The sequence below is a fragment of the Chinchilla lanigera genome, unplaced genomic scaffold (genome assembly GCF_000276665.1).
Source record: "Chinchilla lanigera isolate Chin_1 unplaced genomic scaffold, ChiLan1.0 scaffold00006, whole genome shotgun sequence".
NCBI lineage: Eukaryota > Metazoa > Chordata > Mammalia > Rodentia > Chinchillidae > Chinchilla > Chinchilla lanigera.
This window is the reverse complement of record NW_004955407.1, coordinates 40,233,807-40,249,048: the sequence shown is the minus strand read 5'-3', so window position 1 is coordinate 40,249,048 and position 15,242 is coordinate 40,233,807. Positions and strand designations below refer to the sequence as shown.

The 15,242-nt window shown below is 46.2% G+C and overlaps 1 protein-coding gene across 1 annotated transcript in view; it reads left to right on the top strand.

Annotated features, from left to right (window-relative positions):
- The window catches only part of Dscam (Down syndrome cell adhesion molecule), a 487,830-nt gene that overhangs the window by 224,282 nt on the left and 248,306 nt on the right, over window positions 1-15,242 (top strand). The window lies entirely within an intron of this gene.

The window sequence follows — 15,242 nt, the reverse complement described above, 5'->3', positions numbered from 1 at the left end:
AGCAAACACAAATAAACAAGTTAATGTTGAATTTCAAACTTCTAGAAAAAGAGGAGTAGGCCAAGCTCATATGAGAGAGGAGATTATAAAGATCAGAGCAGAAATTAATGCACTGGAGACGAAGTAAACAATACAAAGAATCAATGAATTGAAGAACTGCTTCTTTGAAAGATTAAATAAAATCAACAAACCCTTAGCCAACCTTATCAAAAAAAGGAAAGAAAAGACTCAAATCTATGCAATTAGGAATGATAAGGGTGAAATCACAATGGACCCGGCAGAAATCCCGAAGCTTACCTATACCTATTGTAATTAATTTATTTTAATTTTAAACTTTCACTATGACTTTTGATCACTTCTTATATGTAGAAAAGCATCTAGCATGAAATACACAAAAATATTTGCAGTGATCAGACAGCTGACCAGCTGTCCATGGTAATGGGATGATGGGGGCACATATTTTATGCTTTATAGTTTGTTTTTCACATTTTTCACTCTGCATCTATGCTTGTAGTCAGAAATAAATGTATTAAAAAGTCCTTCTAGGGGGCTGGGGATTTAGCTCAGTGGCACAGGGCCTGCCTGGCAAACACGAGGTCATGAATTCAATTCCCGGTACCAGAAAAAAAAAAGTCCTCCTAAAGAATGAAAATTTGGACTTCTTATATTCTTTGATTTTAAAAAGTGTGTGTTTAATACACACAAATAGAGCACAGTGAGTCTCAGGTTAGAATTTCCTTTGTATTTTCTCCTCCTATAAACTCTAGGTACCCAGTGACTGAGCACATGTGTTTCCATGGTCCCATCCCAGCTTTCTTCGTGAGGGAAATTCATCCTCTTTGCATGGAAACAATAGGAGCTGCACTCGGCCTGGGTCTGTGAAAACAAGGAGGGCTGGCGCATGTTGTGGGTGTGGAACGGGAAGGGCAGGACCAGCGGAGACTCTTGGGATGTGCGTTCTTTGGAGCTGAGGGCTTCCAGACTTTTCATCCACAAACGCTTCACGGTCCCTGCTGTGGCCGCACGGAGTTAGGGAACCACACCTCCGGAGCGGTGTGTGCTCAAGTGGTCTCCAACTCGGCGTGAGGGCAGCACAGCTTGAAGGGTACCTAGTACAGATAATCAACTCCGCGTGTGTTTGTCATCTCGTGCTTTCTAAATGCTCGGGTTTTGGGTGGAGCTGCAGGTTTATGATCTCTCAGGAATGCTTCTATTTTTAAAAATATTTTTGTCATTGTCAATATTTGAGCTCATGATCCACCTAACGTGCTTCTCGGGAAGAGCAGCCTCTGGCCTTCTTTGTCGCGCTGCTTTGTCTTTTCGTCTGTGCCGCGAATCTACAAGTCACACTGAATCCCGGGGCTCGGTACTTGTCTCAGAGCCTGTCTGCTGCCATGATGCTGCGGCGTGCAGCGGGAGCGTTTCTCCAGGGGCACTTTACAGAGCTCAGCAGGCCCTGGGGAGAGAGGCGCGGTGTGTGGGCCCAGGTGGTTCTGGTCCTGTGCATGGGTCTCTTTCTTTCCCATGAGCTGCGGGTTCATGACGCAGCCCCATCCCAGGAATCTGAAGGGCTCACGTTCTACCCTGCTATGACCTTGGGGGGTACTTATAATAAATTCATGTGATTATTGTTTTCTGAGTTTTACTGAAGTGTTTTCTTAGAAAACAATTGTGTGCTCATGCTTCACAAGAGTATCATTTGATAATTAACTCTTAATCTGTGAGGCACTGCTTTGAAATACACTTCATTTAACAAAGGTGTTGGCCTACAGGTCACTCTGTAATCTTACTGTCTGAGGATATTTTCCCTGGTGCTTGAATTTTCCAAATGTGGCTTAAACACTCATCTTCTTTCTCCTACACTAAGGTGACCAGTGCTTGCAGAGCCTTCATGAAGTATATAAATACTGCTTACAGTCATTGGTGTTTTAGACTATGAACAGATCAAGCGTTAGGAAACACAGGACTGAAACTCAAGCATCTCTTTGCCTCGGTGTCTCCGAGGTTTAGGAATGCACTGGATGGTGATGAGCAGATGTGGGATAACCGCAGCGACAGCAAGGGGGACGGGAAGTGCTCAGAGAAGAGCAACACCGGCAGTTCTCTGCGAAGGTCTGGGGGCGGGGGCGCTGGGTCAGGCCCGCTCGCTTCCCGTAGTGCGATCTCCACTCTGCGCACTGCTCCTCCCGGGAGAGACGCTCTGTCTTGGAAGAATGAAGGAGCCAGTGGGAAGTCCTCTCTTCTGCGATGAGCAGAACCACCTTCCAGGCCCTGGCCTCTGCCCATCCTACAACATCCCACCCTCAAGATGACGTTCTGGAGAGAACAGTTCTTCAGTCTTTGGCCCTGAGGAATTTCCAGAGAAATGAAAGCAGAACAACATCCCCGAACACAGCTGGTAGGCGAGTATTTAGGGGGTGGAATGGAGGTGCCTCATGCTACTTGGGGCCGAGAGGGAGCCAGGCCTGCGAGGTACAGGGGTCTCGACATTGCACCGGCTCCTACGCTTGCACGGAAATCTGCACAGAGAGCTGGGAGAGAAGGTGACATCACCACATGGAATTAAGGTCGGGGTGCTTCCCCTCAAAGAAGGAAGCATCAGACTACTATAGAGTTCAGGCTTAAAGCATTTCATTTCATTTGGTTAAAAGGAGTGAGGCTTTTCGTCTTTATATGGATCCGCACTCTTGGCTCCTGGTTCACATTTAGACCGTGGCATTCTCATCTCAAAGAGAAGCAGATCAAGTGCATAAAAGCCAACTGCCCTCAAGACATTGGCATCACATGCTTGTGCACCTGTACATTTTTAGACATGGAATTGGCTTCTTCCAAATCACTGACCAGATGCACAAGACAGACAGCTCTGCTCACTCCCAGGGCTGTGGGAGGCCGCGGCCACCTGTGGGCACCAGTGCAGGGGTCTCAGCACACGCAGAGGAAGCAGTGACCATGCACAGCCAGCCTCACCCATCATGAGGTGCTGTCATTCTTGACACTCGTTCTTGCACAAAATTATTCTTTGGGGAGAGACCCATCCTTCACCCACGCAAAGCCCTCTGGGTACAGTTTACCTCCGTTAAAGTTTGATTCTTATGACACAGACAGGGAACAACTGCTTTGAGGTGCTGTGTATTACGGTGCAGTTGTGTCCTCCTGAAGGAGCACTAACATCATAGGAGCTCAGAGTGCAGCTTAATTTGGAATTGGGTTATTACAGACCTCATTGATTGAGCTCACAGGAAGTCACACTGGGGTGGAGTGGGCCCTCACTCCAGGGCCTGGTGTCCTTGTAAGAGGGGGACATTTTGATGCAGACACAGAAGGACACAGCCACTGGGAGGGACAGTTAGGGATTTGCATGATGCTGCCACAAGCCAAGGAACACCAGGGTTCCCACGGCAGGAAGAGGCCAGGAAGCTGCTTCCTCCACTGGCTCTGGAGACCTTTTGGCCTGCTAAGGGTGTGGTTTCCTAACTCCCTGCCTGCAGAGTGGAAGGAGATGATTTCTCTGGTTTGAGCCACCCAGCCCATGAGACCCTGTTGCAGCAGCCCGGGGAAGATGATGCAGATGCCATCCTGAGAGACGAAGCCAAAGGCAGGGCACAAAACAAGTTGCACCGGCAATCAACCCATCAAAGTCCGTTCAGCTTCTGAGCATGAATTATGCAAATCTCCTATTCATACCTGTCAGCTTGAAAGCCCGGATTGTCATCTCTCAGCTGGCTATTATAGATCCGCATCTAAAAATGTTCCTGTCCAACAGCTGATTGATGTGCTCCAAGTTCTTTACTCTTGTGCAGAAAAAGCAAAAAAAGAACAAAACATTTAGCTTGTAGGTGAATATGGAGATCTGGCTCTGCCCCTGCTGGGCAGCTCTGACAGCCATGCACAAGGCACTGGGGCCTCAGGAGCAAAGCTCAGCTGAGAAAGCTTTAATCTCCCCCCACCCAGCTCCTCTCCAGGGGGCCCTGAAGGTGGCAGGAGGCAGCGTCCATAATGCACAGGAAATTGATGGGCTTAATACCAAGGCTGTGTGACAATCCAAGAGGACAAACACCCACTCTCTGGCTCTGACCTCACAACCTGTCCTTCTCCCATGACATCTTCGCTCACATTTGTCCCTTTCTCCTCATCCCTACACCTGCTCTCTCACTTCCTCATCCTCACAACAGCTGTGCTCGCAAGTTCATTGTTCCACGTGCATGAACTTCGTCTTGCTGTGCATGGGGGCCTTGGAGGGCAAACAGTGCGGGCACCAAGCATTGGCTGATGCCCGTGAGGAACGATGTGGGAGAACTCAGCCATCCAGGGACTGTGACAGGTTACCACTTTTCACAAAAATTGAGGGTCTGCTTTGTTACTCTTTTCATTAATCTAACTCAGGGGAAGCCAGACTTCTGTTGGCCTTCAGCTGTTGTTCAAGTGGTGAGCTGTTTATCAGCTTGGTTTGTGTGGTTAAATGGTTTTGGGGGCTGGGAATGTGCTCAGTGGTAGAGTGCTTGCCTCATGTGACCATAAATCCTGGTATGTCAATTTGAGATTAGGAAAGTGTGTTCCTGGGGTATGGCCTTGGGGTCTATGTCTGCCTGCACTGTTTTGCTCTGACACATTCCTTGCTCTACTTTCTGGGCTCCCATAAACAAAGCAGCTTTGCTGAACCAGGCCCTTCTGCCATGACATTTTCTGCCTTGGAGCCAGCCAACCATGGACTGAACCCATGAACAAAGTAAACCTCTCCCCCTTTAAGTCTTGGGCATTGGGTGTGATGTCTCAGCAAAGACAGAGAGCTGACTAATAATACACCTAGCATGCATGAGTCCCTAAAAACGTGATTTGGGGGATTTAGCAAAGAATTTAGTAAATATACATGGATGGTGTTAATGCTAAAGCCCCTATGATGGAAATTTGCTTTTGATTTTGTATGATATCTTATAAGATTTGCTGAATATGATGGGTATCTTTAGGATTTTCCACAAAGAAGTGGTGTCCACAAGTTAGAAGACTTTTTAATAACATTGTCTTTTGTTTTCTGGGCCTCATTTTGCTATTTCTCTACATAAAATATCAGTTACTTAAAAGGCTATTCTCTAATTAAAATTTAAAATCAAAAAATGAAAGAAAGATGGCTCCAGTGCTAGACATTTATAATGACTTTATTATATCCTTGCTCAAATGACAAGTTGAAGCTTTCTCAGCATGACATGAGAATAATTTATCAGAAGATATCAAGCTGAGTAAAATATACATTGGAGAAAACCCTTTTGGACTCTCTCTTAAGAAGAGAGCGAATTACCTTAAAACATTGGGGATTTCTCCTCCTGTGCTTTGCAGGCATATCCCACTTTTATTAAACACATGTTGAGCTACGCTGAAGGAAGGAACAAACCAAACTCACTGTCTGCCGTCGATGTCTGAAGGTCGCGGGGTGGTTGTGTCGTATGCTGAGTCTATTGAGGTTCGCTAATAAAAGCAGGGACGAGCGAATGTGCTCTACATGGAACGTGTAAGCAGCTGCCAAGGAGAGAAATGTGAGAAGAAAAATACAGGGAATGAAACAAAGCAAGAGTGGCTTAGCCTCGAGCAGGGAATTCATAGCACCCTGCCCAGAATGTCCTTGTAGTGGTTTTGGGAAGGTCTGGACACACTCTTCAAAGCCTAAAGTGACAATGCTTAGGTTTCCATCAGACCATTTTAAGGAACACTGCCTGGCTCACCTGGCGAGGAAGGGAATTTTCAAATGGCCTCAATTCCCTTGGTTTTGCTCTGAAGATTAGATCAAGTAAGAACATGTGAGCCTCAGATAAACTATCAAGCACAGGCCCGACTTCTCAGACAGGAAGTAGGTGCCCAGCCAGTGAAGATGGGGTGAAATGGCATTTGTGGGTGAGTATCGTAAAAGGGCCAAAGGGCCTTCTTCCTTTCAGGTCTAGATGCAGTGCCCCTGATGCTTCTCTCGGGAGTAGCCAGGACTCCCCAGTGCAGCTCCTGGCCTCCTCCCTCCTGAAGACTGCTGCTGTCCAGCGGTCCAGTGTCCCAGTGCCCTGGGCACTGACTTCCTGGATATGTGTCACTGTGGTTGTCATCACCACCGTGCTGTGGTTAGTTGCTTAGGGGCCTGGCACAGTGATAGTGCTGTTCAGCATGGTTCTTTCCTCCCCAGAGATCCTTGTCCTCTTGTTCTTGTCCTCCCCGGAGCTGATCCTTCAGGTCCAAGGCAGGGTCTGCTGTTGGTGGAAGCTCACAAAATTCTTGTCTACACTGGAGAATAGTCTGCTGCCAACCTTCATGTTTGAAGAGAAAACTTTGAGAAGCTCAGAGAAAGCAGCTAATATGCAAAAGGAAAGTTAGACTGGAAGCACAGCCAAAGAAAAACAATGTGATTCTAAGAGATGGAGCGGGCTCTTTCAACATCTTTTACCCTGATTTGCAGTAGGAAATGCAATATGAAAATTACATTTTAGGTCGTGAGCCAGTGGGCATGCATACACACGTACATACATGTACACGGGCAGGATCCTATGCACACTGCACTGAAACAAAACATTCACACAACACTTACTCCTACTGTTAGATACGTGCTGACATATTCTGTGGTCTTCTGTTTTGAAAAACTAAAATTATAACCCATGAAATTGATTTCCTAGCCTCTCGGTAGGCTGCATCCACAGTGTGAATAGCCAGTACCCCAAAGCAGTAAGTGACCGCCGCACAGCGCAGGCTCTACTTGCGTCTGTAGGGTCCTGTTTGTGCAGTCTAACCCTATAATGAAAGATCGTCCGCATCGGGCAGGCAGACTCTGCAGTTAGCTTTCACTGCTCCACCCACAGGCCTGGGTCTACAGTTCTGCCTGGGTCAGCGGCGAGAGCAGGTGAGCATCGTCCCTGTGGATCAAGGGCCGCCTCTCTTCTTCCTTCCCTCTATTTTTTTCCTGTTTTGAACACATGGCTTCTAGTCAGGGTGGCACGACACAGCCAGAGCTGGAAGAGGGGCTCAGCATGAAATACACATTCCCTTCCAGCCGCAAGATGCAGGAGTCTGCGGGGTAGGAAATAAAGTCGATGGAGCTCTACTAAATATTAGCAGGATATGGGCAGCAGACAGAGGATGGCGCCTTCCTCTTATTTTGTCTGCATCTCTGGAAGGGCTACTTGTAATTCTCCCAAGTCCAAAACAATGCACTCATGACAGCCAGCACTGACCTCACCGCCTCCGGCAGGGACTCTTCCTTACCCGCGCAGCGCTGCTCCCCGAACCTGGGCTCCCCTGGTCCTCACGGCTTTCACCTCACCCCTGAATGAAGGCCACAGCTGCGTCCCACCAGGTCCACTTTCCGAATTGATGTGGCTCCTGCCTGCCCCTGGAGCGTGCCAGAAGCTGCCCACCTCTGGGCTCTTTCGCCTGCTTCTCCTTCTCCCTTCTTCTAACCTTCTTTCCCCAGACTCATCCACACCACGCTTTGCTGGAGGCCCGGCCTTCACCCTCCTGTGAACGCAGCCGCTCTCTTTAGCTTCCTTCCATCACCCCTAACCTTTGCTAGATTCGTGTCTTAATTTTCTTCGGGGCCCTGACCACACTTGATCAAGTTTCTGTCTCTTTACTCCTACTATGGCGGAGATACTCTTCTCCAACTGAAATATTTGCTTGGAGAGATCAGTGCCCAGAACTGTGTGGCTCATCCTATAAAGCAAAAACTACAACTTACATTTTACCAGCTGACTTGGTGCTTTTTATTAAAAAAAAAAAAAAACCCTTAGAGTAATTCCTTTAAAAATCAGATCCTAAGCTTTCCAAGGATTTATTCCTGTAAGCAACTAGACAGCTAACTAGAGTGGAGATTAATGACTGACTCCGATAGCAGCACAGGCAAGGATCTGATCATTAACAAACTAAACGGGGTAATTAGGTATACAGTCGGAATGCAGTGTGCAGGCTTAAATTAGCAGCGTGTAATTGAGCCTCATTTAACTGCCGGAGAAGCTCACTGAGAGGATTTTATTTACATGAGAAAAATGTCTTCCTAAAATTGCTTTCAGGGAATTTAAACATATATATCCCAAATCACTCCTTATGTGTCAGACTCAGCTCGGGATTGCAAGTCTTCCTTTAGCCCCAGTACCACGGAGGGTGGTAACATCTTTATTCCTGGTCAAATGATCTCTTCCAGCAGCTCAAGGGCTCATGATCCACATCGCGATGTCAGGACTTCCTGGCTGTCTTGGTAGCTTTTTCACGCAAAGAACACGTTCTAACAAAGATCAGGCAAGGCGATAGGTAACACCCAACCCCCTCATTATGATGCGTCATTTTACTGATCCTATTTTTAGAGAAAAAAATAAAAGTACATGTTTTTTGGGTCATTATCTGAGCAGTCATTGAGTTGAGCTCTGTGCAAGGTGGGAAAGGAACAGAAGATTGCAGAGGCTCTGTCCCCGAAAGGCTGCTGCTGCTGCTGCCTCACTCTGGACAATGATGAGAAGCCAGCGCTTCTGGGCAGGCGGTGGCCCCGCAGTGGATCCGATCACTTGGTGACGGTGACACATGGGGGTGGAGGACAGCACAGCCCAGAGTGGGTGCTGAAGGTCTCCCTTCTGCTGTCAGCCATGCTGGGAAGTGACCCTCCTGGAAAGCAAGCAGATCGGAAGCCTCCTTTGCCGCATCTGCCCCCATCCATGCCAGCCCAGGCCTCCGTCCTCCGTGCTGTCCTCTTTTCTGGCTTGGTCTGTACTTCCCAGTCCAGACACAAGACACCCACTGAGTCCCTTTGCAAAATAAAGCAGAACCACACACGGAGCGCAGCAGTAGTCTTCACACAAGATAGTCCAGTGCATGATGGTGTGAAGCCAGACGTCAACTCCTCCCATCCCCAATCCACTCCTGCAGTCAGAGGCTCCAGTTAACATTTCCATGGTGCCAGAAGGTCTGCAGTCCATCATTTGCATATGCAAGTTTTGCATTTGCATATACACACGCTCATTGTCTTGGGTACCCAGCATCACCTGTTCTGTGATTACACTAGATGTCAAGGAGGTTCTTGCCAAAAAGTACAGGCCTCACATACTAACTTCTAAATGACTGTGGGATATGAATGTATCTTAATTTATTAACTTATTTGCCCCTTGGTTGGCCTTCCAGTTGGTTTACAATTTCTAACTTTTCACATAACATTACAGGGCATTTGAGGGGAGTATATTAATGTGTACCTCTGTCTGAGGATCCCCAGGGAACAGAGAGCTGTGCCTAATTCTCACCAACTTACACTCCCAAGAGGGGTTCACACCCTGCCACTGTGCTCAAGATCACATATCATCAAACTGTGAGTGTTTCTTCCTGGGTCTCCTAGGTGGAAATAACATCTCATTTTAATTTTCATGGGTGTGGTCAAGTTCTAATAGATTCTGTTCAGAAGTGGATTAGGGGCCATCTCCTCCCATTGTATCCTAACTTATGCCATCGGCAAGGGTCCTCTTTCTAAGATCGCACTCTGAAGTACCCCCACGTCAGAGCAGGTGTCTTATCCTGGGGCTTCCCATTTCTCACTCTCAGATGCAGCTTTCAACACAATTCTTTAAGGAATCATCTTCCCGGCCGCGGCCTCAGCCCCTATCAGATCATGGCACACATGGTGCTGCCTGGGACCCAGGCCAGCAGTCAGGCTCCTTTCCAGCCCGCACTGAATTAAGAGACACTGATAACTTTAGAGTCATCATGGGTCTTTTTCTATTTCTGCTTCTATTTTAGTTCATGTTGATTTAACTTCCCAACTAAAAATTGTGAGATATTCATTTGTGGGCTCATCTCATTTCTAATGCTCTGTACCTAGGTGTCAGTCTCATTTTCCTCTTCCTTCCAGACACTGTGGTTGCACAGGACAAGGCTTTCTCCTGTTGCAGAGTAGGGCTGCCTGTGCCAGCCGGAGGCACAGCAGCTGAAGGTTGCAATGCGTCGCGCTGCCATTCAGTATCTTATGAGCACAACCATCTGCACCGTTAATTACTATTAGCTCAGTTCAGATGGCAATAATGAGACCAAAGAAAACACTGAGAAACAGTCCCAAGTGAAAAGTCAAGCATGCTTTTAAAGTCTTCTTGAAAACAGTATAGGCACTATGGAAGATCTGATCCAGCTCTGCAACGAAAGCCAGAGGAAATAATGAAAGAATGATTAACATTAAAATCTCAAAATGCTGTCATTTTCATGTAACAGTACTGTATAGTCATTCCTGGAGGGGAATGTGTATCACACATAAAGGAGTATGTTGAATAGTTACAGACACATTTTAGCTTTCTTTTTACTCCAACCTAAGAAGAGATGTTTTGAATATAAGCAATAATAGACTCCTCCGTCTAGCATCCATTCAACAAATAGTTTAGAATAACACACCCACATCATGTGCGGTGGGGTCTTTCCTGGCTGGCAGCCTCAGTCACCTGTTGATTCATCCATTTCTTGTCAAAACAGCCAAAAAGTATCACAATACCTTTACTTGTACGGATACCATTTAATTTTTATTAATATTTTCAATTGACAAGTCATGAGTGTATGTATTTATGGGGTAGGATGCATCGACTCTGTATGTCTGTGTATACACAGCGTGAAAAGATCAAATCGAGCAGATCTGCCCATCATCCCACTTATCTTTTCCCTGGTATCTGAAACGTGCTTTCTCAGTTATTTTGAAGTGTGAGTCACACAGTACACTATTATCATTGGCCACGGCCACCCTACTGAGCAGCAACCTCATGAGGTGACTGTCCTGACACCCAGGTGTGAATCTGATCTGCCACAGGACCACAAAGAGGGTTTTCCCATCAATTCTCTTTCCCAGGTGAACAAACCAATGTTCAGAGATTTGAATGATTCACCGAGGTCACATAGTATAACATGACCATGGCAGCTTGAGGGTCCTGATTCAGTGGACTGCAAAGCCCATGTTTCTTTCTTCCCTGGGGAGGACCCTTGCAAAGGAGGTGAGCTTGCTTCCCTGGAACCATGGAACGATCCTTAGACTCTGTGGATAAACATGGAAAAATTAGCAAATAGACTGAGCAAATAAACCAACCATGGGTACTTTAACTCATAAGATTAATTATTTGTAGGTGTTTAGTGTTTGTGCTATCTCACGTTCCTGGACCCCAGGGCGATGCTGGCCCAGAACGGGTGCAGCCCTGGAGCCTGTTTTCCTGTTCATGCAGAGCATAGCACCTTCCAGCCTCAGCCCCGGTCTCTCTCTTTCTAGAGGGCACACGTGCCTGCCTTCTGTAGATCACATCTTAAAGTTGAGGCTTTGTGCTTCAGTGACCCATGGTTTAGCAGAATAGATTTCTAGAATTGCTGTTACTTTAATCTCTGCCTTTGACTCGGTTGTCTAGAAAACTCAGAAAGGCAGCAGATCTGGCTGCAGAGGACGTTGCCCTGTGCACCCCTCACCCCTCAGCATGGCAGGGAAGACTGAGGCTGCAGAATTTCTGCCCTGAGTGTCCCCAGCACCATGAGGGCTGGTGCCCTATTTTCTGTGGTAGCTTTGCCTCTCTACATAGACATGTCTCACCAGCCCCAGTGCTGGCAGAGCAAAGCTGGCAGAGCTGTACTTTGCTGTGGACTTATTTTAGTGGCACTGATGCAAAGCTGTGATGCTGGGGAGGCGCTGTAGCAGTGCTCATGACCTACTGACTTTTAGTTCATGCAAAATAATTGGTGCGGGGTGCCCACTTTCCAGTTCTCAGCACACTGAGTGCATCACAGGCTCAGTGTGCTGACAGAGACATGGGAGCAAAGGGAAGCCATGCTAGCGAGTTGCCCAGGAATAAGGGAGGAAGCACAGCCAGGGGTCAGACACCTGGAGGCTGGGGCCATTTACTCACCCGGAGCAGCCAAGATAGCTCCTGCGACAGCCTTCCCAGGAACAAGGCAGTGTGGTGCGGTCACCTGTGTGCCTGACAACGCGGACCCCAAATGCAGAAATCATCCCCTGCTGTTCAGTCTTTCAGTGTTTAGCGTGATGAACAGAATGAACTCAGTTTAGAAATGTTTCCCTCTAAAACACCGAGAGTTCTCCAAGGAAAATAAAGTTATTCGTAAAATGTTAGCCTTGCTCAATTCTATTTCCAGACAGTTCTGAGTAGTCAAAGGATGTGTGTGTGTGTGTGTGTGTGTGTGTGAGAGAGAGAGAGAGAGAGAGAGAGAGAGAGAGAGAGAGAGAGAGGGTGGGAGAGAGAGTGTGTGTTTACATTTGATTGATACCAATACTTTGCATTTTAACATTTGCATATATGAATGAATTCATTGGTTGATCCTTTGAAGGATGTGAATGATCAAACATCAACTGCATACAACTCGAAAGCTCCTGGGAATGGAAGGCAGCAAGTGGGGCACAGTGCAAGTTGAGGAACAGGAAGGATATACACTCGGTACCACAGGTCCCCGACATACAGTGCTCAAATGCCTTTGCTGTGCCCATTGTCCCCAAGAGTCTGGAGCTCCTTTCGAGCTGAGGCTGCACCCAAGGGTCCCACTTTTGTGCCCTCTCTCAATCACAGGTTTCCTCTCTTGCACCTCACTTTATGTTCTAAAGTGTTGTTCACGGCACAGAAACTTGGTGAACCTCTTCTCTACAGCTGTGAGCATCTCAGGAGTTTAAGGCATACAAGGCCCACATGAGTCTGAAATGGCATGTCGTAGAGAGTCTTATTTTCACCAGAAGTACGTAAACAAAAGGTTAAATATTTCAGGAGCAAATGGACTGATTAAATGAAACGTACCGGAGAAAACAGCCCCCTCAGGAGTCCACGGGGAAGGTGAGGCAGGCAGCCACTGTCCTGGCCCCCGAGACCTCTCCTCTCTTCCAGCATGGGTGGGCTGTCCACTCTCATGAAAACGTTCCACACTGGAAAGGGCCATCAGTCACTTATATTATCTTCCTATCTGCCTATCAAACTATACTTTAAGGAACTAGTTATTAAAGAAATTATATAAACATGCAAATATCTGAAAGAAAAACATTGTTTCTGTTAAGTAGAAGACATATTAGTAAGGAACGCTTGGAGCAGCTAGACACATGACAAGCAGTAAAGGATATTTCTAATCACTTTCTGTTGGGAGAGGATAAAGCAGAATTGTCTAGAATATGTGGCATTGGGAGACATTTCCAATTTTCTAGTATTTAGCATATTTACAATCTATCTTAAAATAAGTATCCCAATAGAATTGTCTAACAGTTTAAGTATTACTTAGAGACACTGTATACTATTTTAATGATTAACTTATATTCTTTGGAAAAGCTTATTCTAGGTGGGTATTTGTTTTTCATGTGTTTTTCACTCCTATATCCTCCTGAATTGCTCTCATCTTGCAAAGGGACTGTCTCAGTCATTTTTCTCAACACTGAGACATAGAAACCAACACCCACAATTAAAGGAGAGGTTTACTTTGGCTGACAGCTCATAGAGGGTTCAGTCCATGGTCAGTGGCTCCAAAGCAGGGCAGCATGGTAGAGGGGCCAGGCAGAGGAGGGCTGCTCAGGGCATGGAGGACAGGAAGCAGAGAGAAAAGGGAGGAGACAGGGAAGGAGCGATAACTTCCCAGGCCATCCCCCTCCCCCCCCCCCCCGTGATCTATCTCTTCTCAGCAGATTACCCTTTCGGGTTAAATAACCCTTAGTTACTGCAGGCTGATCAGGCCTGCAATCTCTCAAATGTGTGGAAGGTGAAGGCTTAAATAAATGAGACAACTGAAATGATTTCACGGCTCCAGGAGGGTCTCACTCTCTTACAGTATTCAAAATTCTCTGGGTTAGACAAAGACTTCTCTGGGCAGCCCGTATTTATTTGGTTTTCAAACAAAGGAGAAGGATACTCAAAAAAATGCAGGAATCTGAGCAGGACCTTGGGAGACTTTTCCCAAATAGTAAATTTTGTCAATCAGGAGAACTTCCTTATCTGTAGGTTAGTATTTATCGTAGGAGTGTGAAGCCTGCAGCTGCAGTCTCCTTATGGTTAAATGGGGGTTGGAGCCAGACATCCTCAGCTGTGGCTTTGTCCTTTGAGGTGTCACAGCTTCACAGGCCAATACAGGCCTCAGGGTGACCAGCGACTCACAGAGGTTCACTTTCAATGACTCCGCTGCTTATCTGCAGACAAGGTGCCTAAGCTTCCAACAACTCACAAGTAAACACAGAAAGCCAATTGGTTAATATTAAATCCTTCTCAGAGCCACTTTGTAGTGGTCTCCAACATCCCCCTCCTAATAGCAAGTCAGCTGAGTCCCGCAATCCAAGTACCTTGGCAAAGCCTTAGCTCATAAGGGCAGGAAGTTTTGGGGGACTCCAGATATAACCCATACAGAAATCATAAGGCATTTCTACTGAGCAACTGTCCTGTGGAGAAAGTATAGTCCCACAGGAAATGGCCAAGGGAAGTGGGACTTGTGTTTGCGGCTGAAATTTTGAGACTTGAAAACAGTGAAGTCAACACTCCTGACAATTCTGATCAAAATGAAGCTCAGGAGTTTGAACTGGTCCCAGGAACAAACAAAAAATAAAAGAAGATATGATTTTTGGCGTTTTAATCTTTTTCCTAGACATGAGTCATGTTGTCATTCACCTGGAATCATTTCACTCGCACAAACACTCCGGAGGTGGGGCTGGCTCTGGGTGGAGCGTGTTGGGTCCCCCACTCGAAGGAGAAACCACTTGCCCTGAAGGCTGCTTTTATGTCTTCATTCGTTGTGTCCTAGAATTGTAATGAAACAGTGAAAATTATCCTGACACATTTCTGTGTTCAGATGGAAAACAAAATCCGCATGCTTCTTAACCCAGCACTGAAATTTTATCTGAATATTCGTCATTTCTGCACAACTAGAGATGTGCACATTGAGGAAACTTGTTCTGTGCTCATGGTGTAGGAGGAAGCTGAGCATGGTCTTTTTCCCTGAGTGAAAATATTTTTTATCCCCTAGTTTGTCAATCACTTTAAAAATCAGTTCTTGAAAAATAGCAAAATTTTCTAAAACACTGAATACAGGAAAAGTAAATCTCTGCTCTAGAATATAACAATAAATGTTGGTTATTATTATTATTATTATTTTTAGGGATAAAACAATCTTTTCTGGAAGGTTTCTGGAATAGCTCAGTGTTTTATAATCTCACATTTTTGTGCCTTTATTACAATCTTTCAAATCAAGGCACGAGTGTATACTTTCATGGAAGATAAATTCGCAAAGAAAGTTAATATTCCTTTAATGTATTG